Source organism: Crinia signifera, chromosome 2 (assembly GCF_055691185.1).
Source record: "Crinia signifera chromosome 2, ASM5569118v1, whole genome shotgun sequence".
NCBI lineage: Eukaryota > Metazoa > Chordata > Amphibia > Anura > Myobatrachidae > Crinia > Crinia signifera.
Window position 1 is genome coordinate 201,385,591 of NC_139218.1, and position 7,736 is coordinate 201,393,326.

At 53.4% G+C, this 7,736-nt stretch overlaps 1 long non-coding RNA gene across 1 annotated transcript; it reads right to left on the bottom strand.

The window, feature by feature from the left end:
• Positions 1 to 848: 848 nt before the first annotated feature.
• On the bottom strand, positions 849 to 7,533 carry LOC146060396 (uncharacterized). Its single transcript, XR_014470427.1, has 3 exons — positions 6,988 to 7,533; positions 3,896 to 4,154; positions 849 to 1,246 (listed from the first exon to the last, which is right to left on the bottom strand). It is a non-coding gene; the product is annotated as an uncharacterized LOC146060396 (long non-coding RNA).
• Between the last annotated feature and the right edge of the window lie 203 nt (positions 7,534 to 7,736).

Below are 7,736 nucleotides of genomic sequence, written 5' to 3' on the forward strand. Positions count from 1 at the left end.
AGGCTGAGGGGGGTGTATATGGTTAGGATTATATGCTGCGGGGTGTGTGTATGGTTAGGGTTATATGCTGCGGGGTGTGTATGGTTAGGGTTATATGCTGTGGGGTGTGTATGGTTAGGGTTATAGGCTGTGGGGTGTGTGTCTGTGTGATTAGTGTTATAGGCTGAAGCGGGATGTATGGTTAGGCTGCGGAGGGGAGTGTATGTTAGGTTTAGGCTGTGGGGATGGGTGGGGTTAGGCTGCAGGTGGGAGGAGAATGGTTGGGTTGTGGGGAGTGGGATGTATAGTTAAAGTTTGGATGTGGGGAGTGGGATGTATAGAGAGTGTTAGGCTGGTGGGGAGTGGGATGTATAGTGAGTGTTAAGGTGTCCACAGACGCTACAATAATCGAATGCGTTTTGTACTTTTTAAGCACAAATTGCATCTTATGTACAATTATTGGATGGTGTTTATGGGCTTGTGCGATGCGATGCGCGTTCCCGGGAGCCCGATATTGTATGTCTAAAAAAGTACGTGCTGCACGTACTTTTTAGACTACATCTGAAATTTAACATTACAAACATGGGTTCATCACATCGCATCGCATGCATCCAAGTGCACATCTCATAGCAAGCTGGAAGAAAAATTGTATAGAACCATTGTACAGACAAAAACGCATAGCACAGTACAATTGTAGCGTCTGTGGGCACCTTTAGACTGCGGGGAGCGGGGTGTATAGTTAGTGTTAGGCTGGTGGGGAGTGGGATGAATAGTTATAGTTACCCTGTGGGGGAGGGGGGTATATAGTTAGAGTTAGGCTGGGGGGTGGGGGTGGGGGGTGGGGGGATAGTGTTAGCATACCTTCCAACTGTCCCACAGTGTCCCGTGGTGGTGGTGGTGGTGGGGGGGGGGGCAGTTGGGAGACGGCCGGGACGCGATGTGTCCCTCTTAATGGCAGGTTTGGGGAGGTATGGTGTTAGACTTCAGGGTGTATGTAGTAGCTACTAACCTGGCCCACTGTGCTTCAAAGGAGGCTGCTTTTTTGGGGGACACTCTGAATGATTCACCTCTCTGCAACTCTTCCTTCATCCTGTCCGGACCTCTGGTTCCAGGTTCCCCGCAGCCGTCTTCCCCCTCCTCCACTCCTCAGTGCACTCTCCTGAGCTTCCTAACCTTCTGCTGCTGGCACCGCGTGGTTCTCCTCTTCTGCTCCCCTCCAGCTGCCAGCACCGGGACTGGAACGGCACAGATCAGGGTGACACGTGTCCTGTGCAGGAGTAGAGACAATGAAGATATGCCAGATATGCCCCCACAGTGCTTGGTATGCCCCCGCAGTGCTTGGTATGCCCCCACAGTGCCACAAATATGCCCAGACAGTACCAGATATGCCCCCACAGTGCCAGATATGCCCCCAGTGCCAGCCATATGCCCACACAGTGCCAGACAGTACCAGATATGCCCCCACAGTGCCAGACAGTACCAGATATGCCCCCAGTGCCAGATATGCCCTCAACAGTGCTAGGTATGCCCCCCACAGTGCCAGGTTTGCCCCAGGTGTGCGATATGCCCCCCACAGTGCCATGCCCCCCACAGTGCCAGATATGCCCCCAGTGTGCGATATGCCCTCCACAGTGCCAGATATGCCCTCCACAGTGCTAGATATTCCCCCCACAGTGCCATATATGACCCCAGTGTGCGATATGCCCCCCACAGTGCCAGGTATGCCCCCCACAGTGCCAGATATGACCCCAGTGTGCGATATGCCCCCCACAGTGCCAGGTATGCCCCCCACAGTGCCAGATATGACCCCAGTGTGCGATATGCCCCCCACAGTGCCAGATATGACCCCAGTGTGCGATATGCCCCCCACAGTGCCAGATATGCCCCCACAGTCCCAGATATGCCCCCCACAGTGCCAGATATTCCCCCCACAGTGCCAGATATGACCCCAGTGTGCGATATGCCGCCGACAGTGCCAGGTATGCCCTCCACAGTGCCAGATATTCCCCCCACAGTTCCAGATATGACCCCAGTGTGCAATATGCCCCCCCCCCCCAGTGCCAGATATGCCCCCCACAGTGCCAGATATGCCCCTAACTTCTGTAGCATTTATCTTTGTATCGGTCAGCATAACTATAGATGACCATAGTGCATGTAGCCCTCGGATGTGATACAAAAGAGAGGTACTTACTCTGCTAGGGTTAACATGCTCTGCCAGGGGATACATGCTTGTTGTCATGGAGTTACTTGCTCTGCCAGGGGTTCACATGATATGCGTTTTTACTGTTAGTTTGTTTGCAGACAGTGACCAGTGAGCTCAGGCTTGCTGAGCTCCTCCGGCTCCACAGCACTTCCCCCCTCTCATGTGCAGACAGCATCCGGCCCCAGGCTACTGCAGTCTGCAGACACACAGTAAGACTCGAGTGATGATGAAATCATCATCTCGTGAGAGTGTCTCTGCAGAAGCTCCGCAGCGGTGGACGCCTCTGCCACTGTCTGCACACAGTGACAGGCTGCCGCTGTGCTGCTGACCCGCTCTCCTGCTCCAGATGAGTCCAATAATTAATCCTCGATCCCCCGGCACCCAGTCTTTTGGATCCCAGGGTGGAAGGTCCTGCATGGGGTTAGTCAGCATAATGTGAACTGCCTCATTAAAGCTTGATGCAATATGTCGATAGCCAGGGGCGGATTGGGGCCTAAAAGTGGCCCTGGAAAATATCTGGAAGTGGCCTCATGTGGGCAGAGCCAGCATAACAATAGGCGGCGCCACAACCAGCAGCACCGGGCCTTATATTTACTGCGGTGTATGGAGAAGGAGGTGGGGTGGGAGGAGGTGGGGACGCATCCAGCAGCAGGGCCCTGTGCGGCGTTGCCTCCACTGATACATTGCCCGTCAGGTGTGGCTCCAGAACACAATTACAGGAGGACACCATAACAGGGAAGGGAGGGGGGTTATTTGCGCATATTCCCAAAACAGTTGGCGTTGCCTCAAAACAAGGGCATGGCCTCAAAGGGAATGACGAGAGACAGTGGGTAACAGTGAACAGATGATTGAGAGAAGAAGAGGGTGATGTCTTGGAAAGGCAGAGTGACAGGAGAGAGAGGAAATGGGGAGATAGTACCACAGGGGAGAGGTAGATGGTGATGCAGTGGGTGATGGGGAGAGATAGAGAGACAAAGGTGGCTACAGGGAGACACATAGGGAGCTAGGGAAAGTGGACAAAGGGATTGGAGTCAGAGTGGGGAGAGGTACAAGAAATGGGGACAGTGAGAGGGAAGAGGAGGAGAGGGGGTGGTAGAGGAGGAGAGGGGGTGGTAGAGGAGGAGAGGGGGTGGTAGAGGAGGGGACAGGGGTGGTAGGAGGAGGAGATGTGGGTGGTAGAGGAAGAGACGTGGGTGGTAGAGGGGGAGATGGGATGTAGATGAAGAGAAGGAGTGGTATAGGAGTAGAGGGGGGGGGTGTAGAGGAGGAGAGGGGGTGGTGGAGGAGGAGAGGGGGGAGAAGGGTGGTGGTAGAGGAGGAGAAGGGAGTGGTAGAGGAGGAGAAGGGGGGTGGTAGAGGAGGAGTGGTAGAGGAGGAGATGGAGGGTGGTAGAGGAGGAGATGGGGGTGGTTGAGGAGGAGAATGGGGGGTTGTAGAGGAGGAGAAGGGATGGCAGAGGAGGAGAGGGTTGGTATAGGGGGAGAGGGGATGGAATAGGAGGAAAGGGGGGTGTAGAGGAGGAGAGGGGTGGTAAAGGGGGAGAGGGGATGGTATAGGAGGAGTAGGGGTGGTAGAGGCAGAGAAGGGGGTGGTAGAGGAGGAGAGGGGGGTGGTAGAGAAGGGAGAGCAGAAGCAGGCAGGTGTTTGAAAGTTACAGAAATTACTTTGCGCCTCCTAATCCTTCCTCCCCCTCAATCAAAGTGGAGAGTGTACCTCGGGCAGCTCTCCCTCTCTTCGGCGACGGGCCTCCTCCTCCCAAACCGGCGTGCCGGGCCTCTTGTCTGTTTTCCCCTGGTGCAGAGCCTCAACCTCCTATCTGCGGTGCAAGACTTTTTCTCGTGATCCCTGGCGCTGGGCCTCCTCCTTCCATTCCACGGTGACAGGCTTCCTCCCCGCTATCCACAGCAGTGGGCCTCCTCCTGATCCGCGGTGCTGGCAGCAGAGGGCTGCATCTCCTTGTTGGAGCATGAGACTGGGTTGTAGAGGAGACAGGGGTTAGAGGAGGAGACAGGGGTGGTAAAAGAGAGGAGGTGCAGATGAGCAGTGGTGGCCAGCGATGATGCGAGAACGTGCAGCAGCGCTCACCACTGATCACTGCCCCATACGCATAGGGTGGCTTTTGAGATGAAAGCAGCTATAGACAAACTGAGCTGCTTTCAGCTCAAAGTGAACCAGTGTGTATGGGCCTGAAGACCAAATGATGGAGCACAGGGCAAAAATTTCCTTTGCTGACAGAAAAAAATAGCATACCTCAGTTTAAACATTGCGGTATGTGGTGCGCGGCATTACACAGTTCACGCATATCTGACCTCTGAGTTTGCTACCCCTCCTTTTTATTTTAACCCACATTGCATACCTTTTCCTGTATTTTGATGCTGAATTAAATTTTAGTGTATGAAGGATTAGTATTTGTACTGACTTCTTAGACCCTGCACTACATCACTGCCCCCTCTATACCCGCCACTACATCACTGACCCCTCTATTACCGCCACTACATCACTGACCCCTCTATTCCCGCCACTACATCACTGACCCCTCTATTCCCGCCACTACATCACTGACCCCTCTATTCCCGCCACTACATCACTGACCCCTCTATCCCCACCACTACATCACTGACCCTCTATACCCTACACTACATCACTGACCACTCTCTACCCGCCACTACATCACTGACCCCTCTATACCCGCCACTACATCACTGACCCCTCTATTACCGCCACTACATCACTGACCCCTCTATTCCCGCCACTACATCACTGACCACTCTATTCCCGCCACTACATCACTGACCCCTCTATTCCCGCCACTACATCACTGACCCCTCTATCCCCACCACTACATCACTGACCCTCTATACCCTACACTACATCACTGACCATCACTGACCACTCTCTACCCGCCACTACATCACTGATCCCTCTATCCCCACCACTACATCACAGACCCCTCTATACCCACCACTACATCACAGCCCCCTCTATACCCACCACTACATCACAGACCCCTCTATACCCACCACTACATCACTGACCCCTCTGTACCCGCCACTACATCACTGACCCCTCTGTACCCGCCACTACATCACTGACCCCTCTATATCCACCACTACATCACTGACCCCTCTGTACCCACCACTACATCACTGACCCCTCTGTACCCGCGACTACATCACTGACCCCTCTGTACCCGCGACTACATCACTGACCCCTCTATACCCGCCACTACATCACTGACCCCTCTATACCCGCCACTACATCACTGACCCCTCTGTACCCACCACTACATCACTGACCCCTCTATCCCCACCACTACATCACAGACCCCTCTATACCCGCCACTACATCACAGACCCCTCTATACACGCCACTACATCACTGACCCCTCTGTACCCGCCACTACATCACTGACCCCTCTGTACCCGCCACTACATCACTGACCCCTCTGTACCCGCGACTACATCACTGACCCCTCTATACCCGCCACTACATCACTGACCCCTCTATACCCGCCACTACATCACTGACCCCTCTGTACCCACCACTACATCACTGACCCCTCTATCCCCACCACTACATCACAGACCCCTCTATACCCGCCACTACATCACAGACCCCTCTATACACGCCACTACATCACTGACCCCTCTGTACCCGCCACTACATCACTGACCCCTCTGTACCCGCCACTACATCACTGACCCCTCTGTACCCGCCACTACATCACTGACCCCTCTGTACCCGCCACTACATCACTGACCCCTCTATACCCGCCACTACATCACTGACCCCTCTATACCCGCCACTACATCACTGACCCCTCTGTACCCGCCACTACATCACTGACCCCTCTATACCCGCCACTACATCACTGACCCCTCTGTACCCGCCACTACATCACTGACCCCTCTGTACCCGCCACTACATCACTGACCCCTCTGTACCCGCCACTACATCACTGACCCCTCTGTACCCGCCACTACATCACTGACCCCTCTGTACCCGCCACTACATCACAGACCCCTCTGTACCCGCCACTACATCACAGACCCCTCTGTACCCGCCACTACATCACAGACCCCTCTGTACCCGCCACTACATCACAGACCCCTCTGTACCCGCCACTACATCACAGACCCCTCTATAAGCTACACTAATGAACTCTGTACACCCTTGTACATCAATGACCCTTCTAAACCCACTACATTACATACCCTTCTAAACCCTATGCTACTGAACTAATATACTGTCCATAGGTACACATATTGTATATCAATATATATATAGGCTTGTATATAAACACAAACACTCATATATATACTGTCCATAGGTACACATATTGTATATCAATATATATAGGCTTGTATATAAACACAAACACTCATATATACATATAAACCTTGGAATATACAGATTGTATACACATATACAATTACCAGAAACACATATACAAATGGCACATATACACACATAACTATTCCAGTTTATATATAGTTACAGATGCTAATATCTATATACAAGTACCAGATACTGTAACAACAGCCAACCCCCCCCCACCCCACCCACCCACACACACACACACACAAACAAACAAACCACTGACATGTATTTTTCCACACAATCACATGCAGACACACACACACATTTAATGAAAGCAACAGGGCCCACCCACATATGTTACACATAGTTTTACACACACAGAGACATACTTAGTCCATTCCACACACATAAGCACTGACACATGTTTCTAACATAACAACTATTTTGGGATAGCCCCAACCATGTCCCCTCACAAAAGCACTCACCCAGGCCAGCAGCTCCTGTGCTGTGATTTGTGACTGTGGACCGTGGAGAAGGGAGGAAGCAGTTGAAGCTGCCCGGGAGGAGAGAAGAGGAGGAGCCTGAGCCTGAGGTCAGGACAGTGGTCACAGGAGGGGAGGGGCTAGCCTGCGTGAGCTCAGTTAGCTCATTGGTGGCTGTCCCAGGCAAAGAGGGACTGCACAGTGACAGGTCCTGTCGTGACTGTGTACAATACAGTCACAGTGCACTTTGTCTCCCCACTGATGCCTGCCAGAGCAGTCAGGAGCACACGCTGCACTGCATACCGATCCGCCCCTGTCGATAGCTGCCCTCTGCTCTCACCCCTATCCTTGCACGTATACATCCCCTCCAGGATGTGGAGCCTGAGTGAGTGTGCGGGATCATCCTGCGTGAGCTCTGTGCCCAGGGCATCCTCCGGCTAGCGCCTCCTGCAGGCTAGGGTTCGGGGATGGCTAAGCGCTGCTGCTGATGTTCCGCTGGGTCCCGCTGTCCTGGCCAAGAGAGAGCGCTACTTCCCGCATCCCTGAGGATTGGGGATTCTGGGGAAGGGACGGAGGAAGGCATGTAACTACGAGCGTGTAACCCTAATCTGTGAAGCATGGGAGGCAGCAGCGGCGGCAGCAGGGGAGTCTCTCTGCATCTTGGGTTATGCTCTGCAACGTCAGCATCATGAACCCACTCTCACTGGCTGCTCCCCTAACTATCCACTACAGAGAGGGAAAGTCAGACATGC